We start from the raw sequence: 13618 nt of genomic DNA on the forward strand, positions 1-13618 counted from the left end.
GTCGAGGTCCCCGGGGAGATGTCAACCGAGTCCTTGGTCTGTGGGTCCAATCCATGAAGGGACAGCCAGCACAAAAAGCAAACATGTTTCGGACATCCCGTGTTGGCAACAGGCGTGAAAAAGAGTCTGAAGTCTGAGCTGTGACCGATCGTTTGTCCACCAGTTAGCATCACAAAAATATCCATCCATCCATCCATCTTCTTCCGTTTATACGAGGTCGGGTCGCGGGGGCAGCAACCTAAGCAGAGAAGCCCAGACTTCCTTCTCCCCAGCCACTTCGTCCATCTCCTCCCTGGGAATCCCGAAGCGTTCCCAGGCCAGCCGCGGGACATAGTATTCCCAAAGTGTCCTGGGTCTTTCTCATTGCCTCGTGCCCTAAACACCTCCCTAGAGAGGCGTTCGGTGACATCCTAAGCAGATGCCCGAACCACCTCATCTGGCAGCAGCAGCGGCTTTACTTTGAGTTCCTCCCGGATGGCAGAGCTTCTCACCCTATGTCTAAGGGATCTTGTCCTTTTTGTCATAACCCAAAGCACATGACCATAGGTGAGTATGGGAATGTAGATCGACCGGTAAATTCAGAGCTTTGCCTTCCAGCTCAGCTCCTTCTTCACCACAACAGATCGATACAGCGTCTGCATTACTGAAGACGTCGCACCGATCCGCCTGTTGACCTCACGATCCTCTCTTCCCTCACTTGTGAACAAGACTCAGAGATACTTGAACTCCTCCACTTGAGGCAAGACCTCCTGGCCGGCACTCCAACATTTCCGTGCAAGAACCATGGACTCGGCCTGGGAGGTGCTGAATCACAAAAAGATGGTTGACCTAAACCAGAGTCTTCCGTGTCACAAAGTTAATAAGGTGGGCTTCCAGCGACATTTCAAATATATGACGTGTAACCAGGGCTTCACGGTGGCAGAGGGGTTAGTGCGTCTGCCTCACAATACGAAGCTCCTGCAGTCCTGGGTTCAAATCCAGGCTTGGGATCTTTCTGTGTGGAGTTTGCATGTTCTCCCCGTGAATGCGTGGGTTCCCTCCGGGTACTCCGGCTTCCTCCCACTTCCAAAGACATGCACCTGGGGATAGGTTGATTGGCAACACTAAATTGGCCCTAGTGTGTGAATGTGAGTGTGAATGTTGTCTGTCTATCTGTGTTGGCCCTGCGATGAGGTGGCGTCTTGTCCAGGGTGTACCCCGCCTTCCGCCCGATTGTAGCTGAGATAGGCGCCAGCGCCCCCACAGGGGAATAAGCGGTAGAAATGGATGGATGGATGGACGTGTCACCACCTTGTGGACAACCTGAGTAAATCAGGCCAATGACCATACATTGTACTTTGAAGTATGCACAACACTTATATGACCCAACCCAAGCAGAAAGTCAACACACATAACGCAACCTTACCAAAGACTATAAAAATGAGAGCCATTACCTCCCTGCTTGGCACTCAGCATCGAGGGGTGGAATTGGGGGTTAAATCACCAAAAATGATTCCCGGGCGCTTCCACAACTGCTGCTGCTCACTGCTCCCCTCAACTCCCAGGGGGTGGAACAAGGGTGATAGGTCAAATGCAGAGAATAATTTCGCCACACCTAGTGTGTGTGTGACAATCATTGGTACTTTTAACTTTTAACCTTAAAACAATGTCTAAACACAACACATAATTGGACATTACCCTGCAATGCATGATGGGAAAAAACACCCCCTCCTCACTTATCCATGTTTGGTGCATTTTAGCTGCTTGATATTTCTGATTGATTACACAACTTTAAAGGGGAACATTATCACCAGACCTATGTAAGCGTCAATATATACCTTGATGTTGCAGAAAAAAGACCTTTTTTTTTTTCTACCGATTTCCGAACTCTAAATGGGTGAATTTTGGCGAATTAAACGCCTTTCTGTTATCGCTCTTGGAGCGATGACGTCAAAATGTGACGTCATCTAGGTAGTCAACGCCATTTTCTCCACCACATTACACGCAGCAAGTCAAATCAGCTCTGTTATTTTCCGTTTTCTCGACTGTTTTCCGTACCTTGGAGACATCATGCCTCGTCGGTGTGTTGTCGGATGGTGTAACAAACAACATGATCAGGGACGGATTCAAGTTGATTCACGTAGAATGTGCATCGATTAGCACGGCATGCTAATCGATGCTAACATGCTATTTAGGCTCGCTATATGTACATATTGCTCCGTTATGCCTCATTTGCATCCAGCCTTTCCCTCCACCCACATTTAATGCCAAACAAACACATACCAATCGACGGATTTAAGTTGCTCCAGTGTCAAAAGATGCGAAAGTCCCTCGTTTGTTTTTTACCGACGATGCTACAACAGACATGGCACAGAGATGGCAAGAATGTTTGGATATCCTGCGACACTCAAAGCAGATGCATTCCCAACGATAAAGTCAACGAAATCACAAAGGCAAGTTTTGTTGATGTTATTGACTTACGTGCTAATCAGACATATTTGGTCGCGGCATGACTGCCAGCTAATCGATGCTAACATGCTATTTAGGCTAGCTGTATGTACATTTGTAGCTATATTTACATCCAGCGTTTCCCTCCACCCACATTTAATGCGAAACAAACACTTACCAATCGACAGATTTAAGTTGCTCCAGTGTCAATGCGGAAGTCCTGATCGTTTGGTCCGCACATTTTACCGTCGATGCTAAGGAAGACATGCATGGCCGAATAGCGTCAATAGCTATTCACTCAATAGCTTCAGTTTCTTCTTCAATTTCGTTTTCGCTATCTGCCTCCATACTCCAACCATCCGTTTCAATACATGCGTAATCTGTTGAATCGCTTAAACCGCTCAAATCCGAGTCTGAATCCGAGCTAATGTCGCTATATCTTGCTGTGGTAACCACCACGTTGTTTGTATTGGTATCACTGGATGACGTCACAGGAAAATGGACAGTGGCTTAGCAGATAGCGAAAATCAAGCACTTTAAAGCTTTTTTTAGGGATATTCCGTTACGAGTAAAATTTTGAAAAAAACTTCAAAAAATAAAATAAGCCACTGGGAACTGATTTTTATTGGATTTAACCCTTCTGAAATTGTGATAATGTTCCCCTTTAATCTAATTATATGAATAATAAATCCATTATATTTATATACAACATATAAATAAATATGCAACTGACTCCGGTTTAATTTGCTAAAAACGATATTTTACTTTCAAATATTTCCCATAAATTCATAAAGTAGGATTATTATTTTTTTACTTCTGTACTTAAATATAGGAAACAACTCAGCGTACAGTAAAGTACTTCCAACGCTTATTAGTGCTATTAACTAAATTGCATCAAAAAATTGTTCCGTATCGTTTCTACAAGCAGGTGGTTCTTAACTCCTGTTTCAACACCAGGAAGTCTGTGTGAATCACAGCGCTCCTGCTGGCTGGAGTGAGGAAGTGCAATTTTTTCTAATTACAATGATAAATATTCCTACTTTAATGGGACTAATGAGAGTGAAAGTATCAGAAGATCACATCGGGAATATTTCAACCTCTTCATCATCTCTGGCAAACAGATAATGAGGTCATCTTGTGTGTATCACAGCAGGCATGAAGCATCCATTATTTAGCATTCCTCTCATCTTCCTCTCCCTCTTCTCCTGCGCTGCCTCCATCTTCATCGCGTCGTCACACACACACACACACATACGCACGCACACGCACACACACACAAACACACACACGTATGCACACGCACACACACACACGTTCTAGTATTTCTTACCTTCTTGAGACTTGAGAAAAATGCCTCCCTCTTTAGGACCAGCCTATCTAGATATACAAACCCCGTTTCCATATGAGTTGGGGAATTGTGTTAGATGTAAATATAAACGGAATACAATTATTTGCAAATCATTTTCAACCCATATTCAGTTGAATATGCTACAAAGACAACATATTTAATGTTCAAACTGATAAACGTTTTTTTTTGTGTGCAAATAATGATTAACTTTAGAGTTTGATGCCAGCAACACGTGACAAAGAAGTTGGGAAAGGTGGCAATAAATACTGATAAAGTTGAGGAATGCTCATCAAACACTTATTTGGAACATCCCACAGGTGTGCAGGCTAATTGGGAACAGGTGGGTGCTATGATTGGGTATAAAAGCAGCTTCCATGAAATGCTAAGTAATTCACAAACAAGGATGGGGTGAGGGTCACCACTTTGTAAGCAAATTGTCAAACAGTTTTAGAACAACATTTCTGAACGAGCTATTGCAAGGAATTTAGGGATTTTACCATCTACGGTCCGTAAAATCATTAAAAGGTTCAGAGAATCTGGAGAAATTACTGCACGTAAGTGATGATATTATGGACCTTTGATCCCTCAGGCGGTACTGCATCAAAAACCGACATCAGTGTGTAAAGGATATCACCACATGGGCTCAGGAACACTTCAGAAAACCACTGTCAGTAACTACAGTTGGTCGCTACATCTGTAAATGCAAGTTAAAACTCTACTATGCAAAGCGAAACCCATTTATCAACAACACCGAGGAACGCCGCCAGTTTCGCTGGGCTCAAAATGTTGGCAATTTTGACAAGAGTCATAATTTTACTCGACAAATCAAGAAGGGTAGAAATACAAGAGAACACGCACACACACACACACACACACACACACACACACACACACACACACACACACACACACACATTCTAGTACTTGTTACCTTCTTGAGACCTGATAAAATGCCTCCCTCTTTAGGACCAGCCTTTCTAAATATATAAATAAGTGTATTTACAAATTAATAATATATACATACTATGCAAATAGAAAAAAGCTTGTTGTGAAAAATGCGTTGGAATTTCACAAGAAAAAGGTCACAATTTTACAAGAAAACCTGTGAATTTTGGCACCGTTACAAATAAAAGTCGTAATTTTACTCAAGGCAAGTCAAAATTTTAGAATAAAACTGAACATTTGTGCAAAATCATGATAGAAGTTGGAATTTTACTCGATAATAGTCGCAGTTTTACAAGAAAAGCTCAAAATGTTGGCAATTTTGACAAGTCGTAGTTTTACTCGACAGAAGTCACAATTTTGTAAGAAAACTTTTAGAGGTTGGCGATATTATAATAACAATCGGAATTTTACTTGGCAAAAAAATGACAAAAGTCATAATTTTACTTAAAAAATGTCACTATTTTAGAAGAACAACAAAAAATGGCAATATTGTGATAAAACTCAGCTTTTTTATGGCAAATGTCACCATCTTGCATTAAAAGTAATAATCTTACATTAAAAATAAATAAATTTACATGAAAAGTAATAATTTTACGAGAAAATATTGCAACATTACAGAAACAGAAAGAATATGTGAAATTGCTGCCAGTTTTATAAGAAAAAAGTCGAGACATTATGAGAAAAAGACTGGTTATTTTTTCATTTTTTGTTTGTAATTGTTTTTTTTTATCTTCATTATTTACTATAAACATATTTATTTCATTTTTACAATACATTTTGGCTAAAGGGGACACATTTCAATTTCTTACACGCACTTGTTATTTCATATCTTGACCAGAGGGGAGCACTTTTAAAAGCGACACACAGTCAATTTGAAAACACCCTCCTTTTTGGGGGAGGATGAGTAAAAAAAAAATTGTCTAAGGCTGGACTTCCAGGGAGAGGGTCCTGACTGAGACCACAACAAAAACCCTCCTTAGCATACGCAAATAAGTTAATAAGTTACAAAGAATACACAAGACTTGCAACAGAGTCAATTTGAAAAATCCCTCCTTTTTGGGACCACCCTCATTTTGACCAGCAGGGATGCAATGTTATTGGGACCATGATTTATGTCATCCCTTCTTCACACCTCCTCATATGGAAGATACTTTTACACACACACACACACACACACACACACTAAAGCGTCCATGCAGGTATTTATTCCGTGTATCTGCAATAAAGTTGATATTTCTGGAATAAATGTTACAGAACAGTAAGCTCTTATTAACAGCTTTTTGTTGCAGAGATGATCTTTGACAAGCCCATTTCTGCAGTAAAAACGCCAAAGGGCACTCCCAGCAGGCACCAGACGTTGATACAACATTGACAATACGTACATGTCCTTTAAAAGTGACTTTGAAACAAGGTTGCAAAATAGTTGTGTTGTAAATGGAGACAATGTTGGTGTCTAACGTTGGATCCACCTTGTTGGTTGGGAAATGACCACATTTTAATGTTAAATCAGCGTCACAACCTAAACGCTGTCAAAAAGCTTGTTGTTTCAACGTTGTATTTGTGTTATTTCAACGTTGTATTTGTGTTGTTTCAACGTCAGGACCTAATTCAAAAAGTTGTCAATGTTGTTTCAATGTCTTGTGCCTGCTGGGCTGCTCCTGTCATGTAGAATATAAGATCTTTGACATGTTTTTTTTTCAGTATACGTCCTTAAAAACACTAAAAATGATCCTATTTTTACAGAGGATCTTTGGCCGGTGTTGTTTCAGAAAATTCTCAAAAACAGCAAAGTGGTTCTGAGATATAGAGGATCTTTGACTAGCGTTTCGCAGAAGGTCTTGTAAAACAGCAGATCACTCCTGTTATAGAGGATCTTTGATTAGTGTGGTGTTGTTGTTTTTTACAGTAGGTCCGTAAAAACAGCAGTGTTCCTGTCATTTACAGGATATTTGATCCAAGGTTTTAGTAGTAGATTATTAAAAACAGAGAGATGGTCCTGTCATATAGAAGATCATTGGATAAAAGATTCCTAAAAACAGCAAAGTGCTTCTGTCAATACAATAAAATATTTTATTATGGTGTTATTTGTTTTACAATAAGTCTTTAAAAACAGCACAGTGTTTCTGTAATTTACAGGATCTTTGATTATTATTTTAGCAGTGGATCAACAAAAACAGCAAAATGCTCCTGTCATTAGAGGATCTTGGACTCACATTTTCGCAGTCAGTCCTTAAAAAACAGCATAGTGCTCCTTCATCTTGAATAGAAGATCTTAAAAACAGCATAGTGCTCCTTCATCTTGAATAGAAGATCTTTGACTCAAGTGTGATTGTTTTTTGCAGTGACTCACTCCTTAAAAATTGGATAGTACTCCTGTTACGTACAGGATCTTTGAGTCCTCATGTTGTTGTTGCTCTTGTTACATAGAGGATCTTTGAGTCCTGTTTCTGAAGTCGGTTCTTAAAAACAGCAGTGTTCATGTCATATAGAGGATCTTTGACTCGCATTTTCGCAGTTAGTCCTTAAAAACAGCACAGTGCTCCTGTCATCTGGAATAGACGATCTTTGACTAGTGAGTTGTTGTTTTTTTGGCAGTAACCCACTCCTCGAAAACTGGAGAGTGCTTCTGTTACATAGAGGATCTTTGAGTCCTCTTTCTGAAGTCGGTTCTTAAAAACAGCAAAATGCTCCTGTTATATAGAGGATCTTTGACAAACAATTTTTTTAAATTTTTTTTTGCAGGAGGTCTTAAAAAACAACAGAGCACTCCTGTCATAGAGGATATTTGACTCGTGTGCTATGGTTATAGTAAATTCCAAAAACAGAAAAAATGTTCCTGTCATTTGGAGGATGTTTGACAAGCATTTTTTTCTGCAGAAGGTCTTATAAAACAGCAGAAAACTCCTGTGGTAGAGGGACTTTGACTCGTGTGCTATGGTTATAGTAGATTCCAAAAACAGTAAAATGCTCATGTCATACAGAGAATCTTTGACTCACATTTTCACAGTCAGTCCTTAAAAACAGCATCGCGCTCCTGTCATCTAGAATAGACAATCTTTGACTAGAGAGTTTTTCTTTTTTTTCCAGTAACTCACACCGTGAAAACTGGAGAAAGCTACATAGAGGATCTTTGAGTTCTATTTTTGAAGTCGGTCCTTAAAAACAGCAAAAAAATCCTGTCATGTAGAGGATCTTCTACAAGCATTTTGTTTTTTGCAGAAGGTCTTTTAAAACAGCAGATAACTTCTGTCGTAGAGGATCTTTGACTAGTGTGGTGTGGTTATAGTAGATTCCAAGAACAGCAAAGAGCTTTTGTCATATCGAGGATATTTGGCTGGTGTCTAGTTGCTATTGTTGCATAGAGGATCTTTAAGCACGCATTCTAAAGTCGATCCTTAAAAACAGCAATGTTCCAGCCATATAGAGGATCTTTGACTCACATTTTCACAGTCAGTCCTTAAAAACAACACAGAGCTCCTGTGATCCTGAACAGATGATCTTTGACAACTGAGTTGTTGTTTTTTTCGCCAGTAACTCTCTCCTTGAAAACTGGAGAGAGCGCCTGTTGAGAAGTTAAAGTACCAATGATTGTTATGTAGAGGATCTTTGAGTCCTCTTTCTGAAGACAGTCCTTAAAAACAGCAAAAATACTCCTGTCATGTAGAGGATCTTTCAGGCATTTTTTTTTTTGAAGAAGGTCTTATAAAACAGCAGAGCAGTCCAGTCACAGAGGATCTTTGATTATTATGGTGTGGTTAAGAAACAACAAAATGCTCCTGTCATATAGAGCATCTTTGACTCGCATTTTCACAGTCAGTCCTTAAAAAAATCACAGCGCTCCTGTCATCTGGAATTGACAATCTTTGACTAGTGAGTTGCTGTTTTTGGTCAGTAACTCACTCTTTGAAAACTGGAGAGTGCTCCTGGTACATAGAATATCTTTGAGTCCTCTTTCTGAAGTTGGTCCCTAAAAACAGCAAAATGTTCCTGACATATAAAGGATCTTTAAATTGGATTTTCGCAGTCAGTCCTTGAAAACAGCACAGCGCTCCTGTCATCTAGAATAGGCGATCTTTGACTAGTGAGTTGTAGTTTTTTTGCCCGTAACTCACTCTTCGAAAACTGGACAGTTCTCCTGTCACATAGAGGTTCTTTGAGTCCTCTTTCTGAAGTTGGTCCCTGAAAACAGTCAAATGCTCCTGTCATATAGAGGATCTTTGACAAGCATTTCTATTTTTTTTTTTTTTGCAGAAGGTCTTATAAAACAGCAGAGCACTCCTGTCATAGTCCTGACTTGTGTGGTTGTAGTAGAGTTCGTGCTTCTGTCAAATAGAGGATCTTTGGCTTTCTTTTTCTTCATCATCTTCCCCCCCACCCCCTACCCCCTGCACATCAAAGCCGAGGGGCTTTGATCCATTTTTAATGGCAGCTCTCTCTCTCTCTCTCTCTCTCTCTCTCTCTCTCTCTCTCTCTCTCTCTCTCTCTCTCTCTATCTCTCTCTCTCTCTCGCTCTCTCTCTCTCAAACCCTTTGAAATTGCAAAATTGCATTAAAGGAGGAAAAACCTTGACTGAGACATTTGTGCGGGTCAAGAACTGATTGGGACTGATGGGTCAGTACGGCAGTGTGTGTGCAGTGTGTGTGTGTGTGTGAGTGTGTGTTTGTGTGTGTGAAAAAAGAATCTCACAGATGATTCAATTCCTTGCAAGGCAAAAACGTAAACAAAAACCGTGATGCGTTCAAGGACACCCTTACTGCTTGCGGGGGTCATTAGGTCGACACGTGAAGGCCATGTTGGGCAGAGGTAAGCCCTGCGGGAGGGGAGCGAGGTCTCAGCGAGCCGTTAATTCTAATCATGGCGAGTCAGGGTACTAACAGCGTTAGCCTGCGCGGTGGAGAGTCAGGATGCTAACAGCGTTAGCCTGCGCTAAAGGTCAAATGGACATTTCAGTCCCATCAGTAACGTGTCTCTGGAAGCGTCCAACGAGAGAGAAATCAGTCGTCATTTGTCGCCCCTCGCCAGATGAGCCCGCCCGTACAGGCCCACTACTTGTAAAAGGGGGGGAAAAGTTATAAAAAAAATAATGAAGGCTTCGCCACATATCTTAAAATGATGAAGACAGAGTTGTTAAAGGGGAACATTATCACCAGACCTATGTAAGCGCCAATATATACCTTGATGGTGCAGAAAAAAGACCATATATTTTTTTAACCGATTTCCGAACTCTAAATGGGTGAATTTTGGCGAATTAAACGCCTTTCTGTTTATCGCTCTGGAGGGGATGACGTCAGAATGTGGCGTCGCCGAGGTAATACAGCCTGCCATTTTCATTTTCAACCCATTGTAAACATTGGGTCTCAGCTCTGTTATTTTCCGTTTTTTCGACTATTTTTTGGAACCTTGGAGACATCATGCCTCGTCGGTGTGTTGTCGGAGGGTGTAACAACACTAACAGGGAGGTATTCAAGCTGTACCACTGGCCCGAAGATGCGAAAGTGTCTGCCGCCAGACCCCCATTGAATGTGCAGGAGTGTCTCCACATTTGACCGGCGATGACAGACATGGCACAGAGATGTATGGATAACTTGCAGATGCATTTGCAATGATAAAGTCAACAAAATCACAAAGGTGAGTTTTGTTGATGTTGACTTATGTGCTAATCAGACATAGTTGGTCGTGGCATGACTGCCAGTTAATCAATGCTAACATGCTATGCTAATCGATGCTAACATGCTATTTACCGGCGGTGCTAAAGTACACATGGCACAGAGATGTATGGATAACCTGCAGATGCATTTGTAACGATAAAGTCACAGAAATCACAAAGGTGAGTTTTGTTGATGTTGACTGCCAGCTAATCGATGCTAACATGCTACGCTAATCGATGCTAACATGCTATTTACCGGCGGTGCTATAGCAAACATGGCACAAAAATGTATGGATAACCTGCAGATGCATTTGCAACTCTATTACGTTTCCTTCCACCCACATTTAATGCGAAAAAAACACTTACCAATCGACGGATTTAAGTTGCTCCATCATCACAAAATGCGAAAGTCCTGATCGTTTGGTCCGCACATTTTACCGGCGATGCTAACGCAGCTATTCGGCCATGCTATGGCTATGAATAGCGTCAATAGCTATTCGCTCAATAGCTTCAGTTTCTTCTTCAATACTTTCATACTCCAACCATCCGTTTCAATACATGCGTAATCTGTTGAATCGCTTAAACCGCTGAAATCCGAGTCTGAATCCGAGCTAATGTCGCTATATCTTGCTGTGCTATTTGCCATTGTTTGTTTACATTGGCAGCACTGTATGACGTCACAGGGAAATGGATAGTGGCATCGCAAATAGCGAAAATCAAGCACTTTAAAGCTTTTTTTTAGGGATATTCGGAGACCGGTAAAATTTTGAAAAAAAATCAAAAAATACAACATCAATCAATCAATCAATGTTTACTTATATAGCCCTAAATCACTAGTGTCTCAAAGGGCTGCACAAACCACTACGACATCCTCGGTAGGCCCACATAAGGGCAAGGAAAACTCACACCCAGTGGGACATCGGTGACAATAATGACGCCACTGGGAACTGATTTTTATTGTTTTTAACCCTTTTGAAATTGTGATAATGTTGCCCTTTAAAGTCGCAGTCATCACATGTAACAGTTAATTGTATAGGAATCTGCCTCTGAATTGTATTATATACAATATATGTATATATATACATACTGTATGTGTATATACTGTATACATGTATATGTACAGTATATATGTATATATGCATACATACATATACATATAGATACATATACATATATATACATACACATATACATACATATAATAAAGTACTATCTATCTATCTATCTATACTGTATATATACATATAAACATACATATATACATATACATCCTGTATATATATATATACATATATATATATACATACATACAGTATTTACATATATACACATACAAACTTTTATTTTTTATTATTTTTATTTGTACATATGTTTTATTTTTTGGGATTTACATAAATGTAATAATAGTAAAAAAATGATGTTAAAAAAACATAATAAAAGGTTGTATTCGAAATAAAATTTATTTTTTTCCCCTGCCTCTTATTTTCAAGAGGTCATTAAGAATTTCAAGAATTATCGATACAGACCGATATAGTAAAAATATTTAAATAAATACTGCATAACAAAAATTCCGTTCAACAGTTAAATAAGAATAAGCGGGCAAATTCATGTTACACAATCGTTATGTCCTGCCACTAAACCTGCAGAAAATAGTTCTTCTCAGGTTTGTCTGTTTACATTTTCACACTCTGCACTATTTTCTTACACTTTATGAAGCATTTCTTACATAGTTATTATTTGTAATATATTATTGTTAAGTGTTCAATGTGATTTTACTATGTTGTTTACATTTTTTGTTTTCCATGTTTGTGTTGACATTTCTTTTCTGCATTGATAGCTGAGGGATTATAATCACAGGAAGGTTACATTTTTTTTTTTTTTTATTTATACATGTGTTTATTTGTTTAGTTTTTTTTTTGTATTTATTTAAATGTAATTATAATACAAAAAATATTTTTTTTAAAACACAATAAAATATTACATTCGAAATAAAATGTCTTTTTTTTCCCTCCTTCTTATTTTCAAGAGGTCATAAAAAATATAAATACATGTCCATATCAACCAATCTTATAATAATAATACTTTAATAATTGGGAAGGTAACAATTTAATTTTTATTTATACATGTTTATTTTTGTTTGTTTGTTTGCATGGTCATGAGCTTTGGGTCATGACCGAAAGGATAAGATCACGGGTACAAGCGGCCGAAATGAGTTTCCTCCGCCGTGTGGCGGGGCTCTCCCTTAGAGATAGGGTGAGAAGCTCTGCCATCCGGGAGGAACTCAAAGTAAAGCCGCTGCTCCTCAACATCGAGAGGAGCCAGATGAGGTGGTTCGGGCATCTGGTCAGGATGCCACCCGAACGCCTCCCGAGGGAGGTGTTTAGGGCACGTCCAACCGGTAGGAGGCCACGGCGAAGACCCAGGACACGTTGGGAAGACTATGTCTCCCGGCTGGCCTGGGAACGCCTCAGGATCCCCCGGGAAGAGCTAGACGAAGTGGCTGCGGGGAGGGAAGTCTGGGCTTCCCTGCTTAGGCTGCTGCCCCCGCGACCCGACCTCGGATAAGCGGAAGAAGATGGATGGATGGATGGATGGATGTTTGCATTTACTTACATGTATTAATAATACAAAATATGTCATATAAATACACAAAAAAGAAGGTTATATTTGAAAATAAATTGTATTTTCCTCCTGCTCTTTAAGTAAAAAAAACAAAAGAACAAATCCAGCTACAAAATGCTAAGGTTGTGATAGTTTCCAGCCGTACAGCCCAGCCCTAGGGCCTACTGTAAATCCTGCATGCCGTGGTTGTGTTTGGGGGATAAAAGAGTGCTGGGAAGTGACCAGAAGTGTGTAACATTTTCTAGCTTGACACAAGCTTTATGTTCATGATGGATAGTTTCTAGGAATCCTCCGAGGACGTCCCCTCTTCAAAACGCAACATGGGGCCGTGCATCAAGGCAGCTGTCGTCCACAAGTGACAGGGGGTGGAGTCAAAAGAGGGAGGGCGGGAGTAAAAAGGAGGGGGGGGGGGGGGGGGTGTTCTGGTTATTTTTCCAAGTAAGCAAACACACCACAGCCAAGAGCTTGGCGTTTTGCCGCGGCAACAAGCATCTCATCCGTCCATTACTAACTGGATCGCAGGTATATGTGATATACGATACAAGCGATATCATCTTAGCACTGATAATGCATGTTCACATGCTAACTGCGTCCCGCAAATGTGACCGCGACCAGCGAACAAATAAACA

At 40.1% G+C, this 13618-nt stretch overlaps 1 protein-coding gene across 3 annotated transcripts in view; it reads right to left on the bottom strand.

Moving 5' to 3' along the window:
• The window catches only part of agrn (agrin), a 506995-nt gene that overhangs the window by 311346 nt on the left and 182031 nt on the right, over positions 1-13618 (bottom strand). The gene's annotated exons all lie outside the window — the stretch shown is intronic.

This window comes from Nerophis ophidion, linkage group LG27, assembly GCF_033978795.1.
Source record: "Nerophis ophidion isolate RoL-2023_Sa linkage group LG27, RoL_Noph_v1.0, whole genome shotgun sequence".
Classification (NCBI taxonomy): domain Eukaryota; kingdom Metazoa; phylum Chordata; class Actinopteri; order Syngnathiformes; family Syngnathidae; genus Nerophis; species Nerophis ophidion.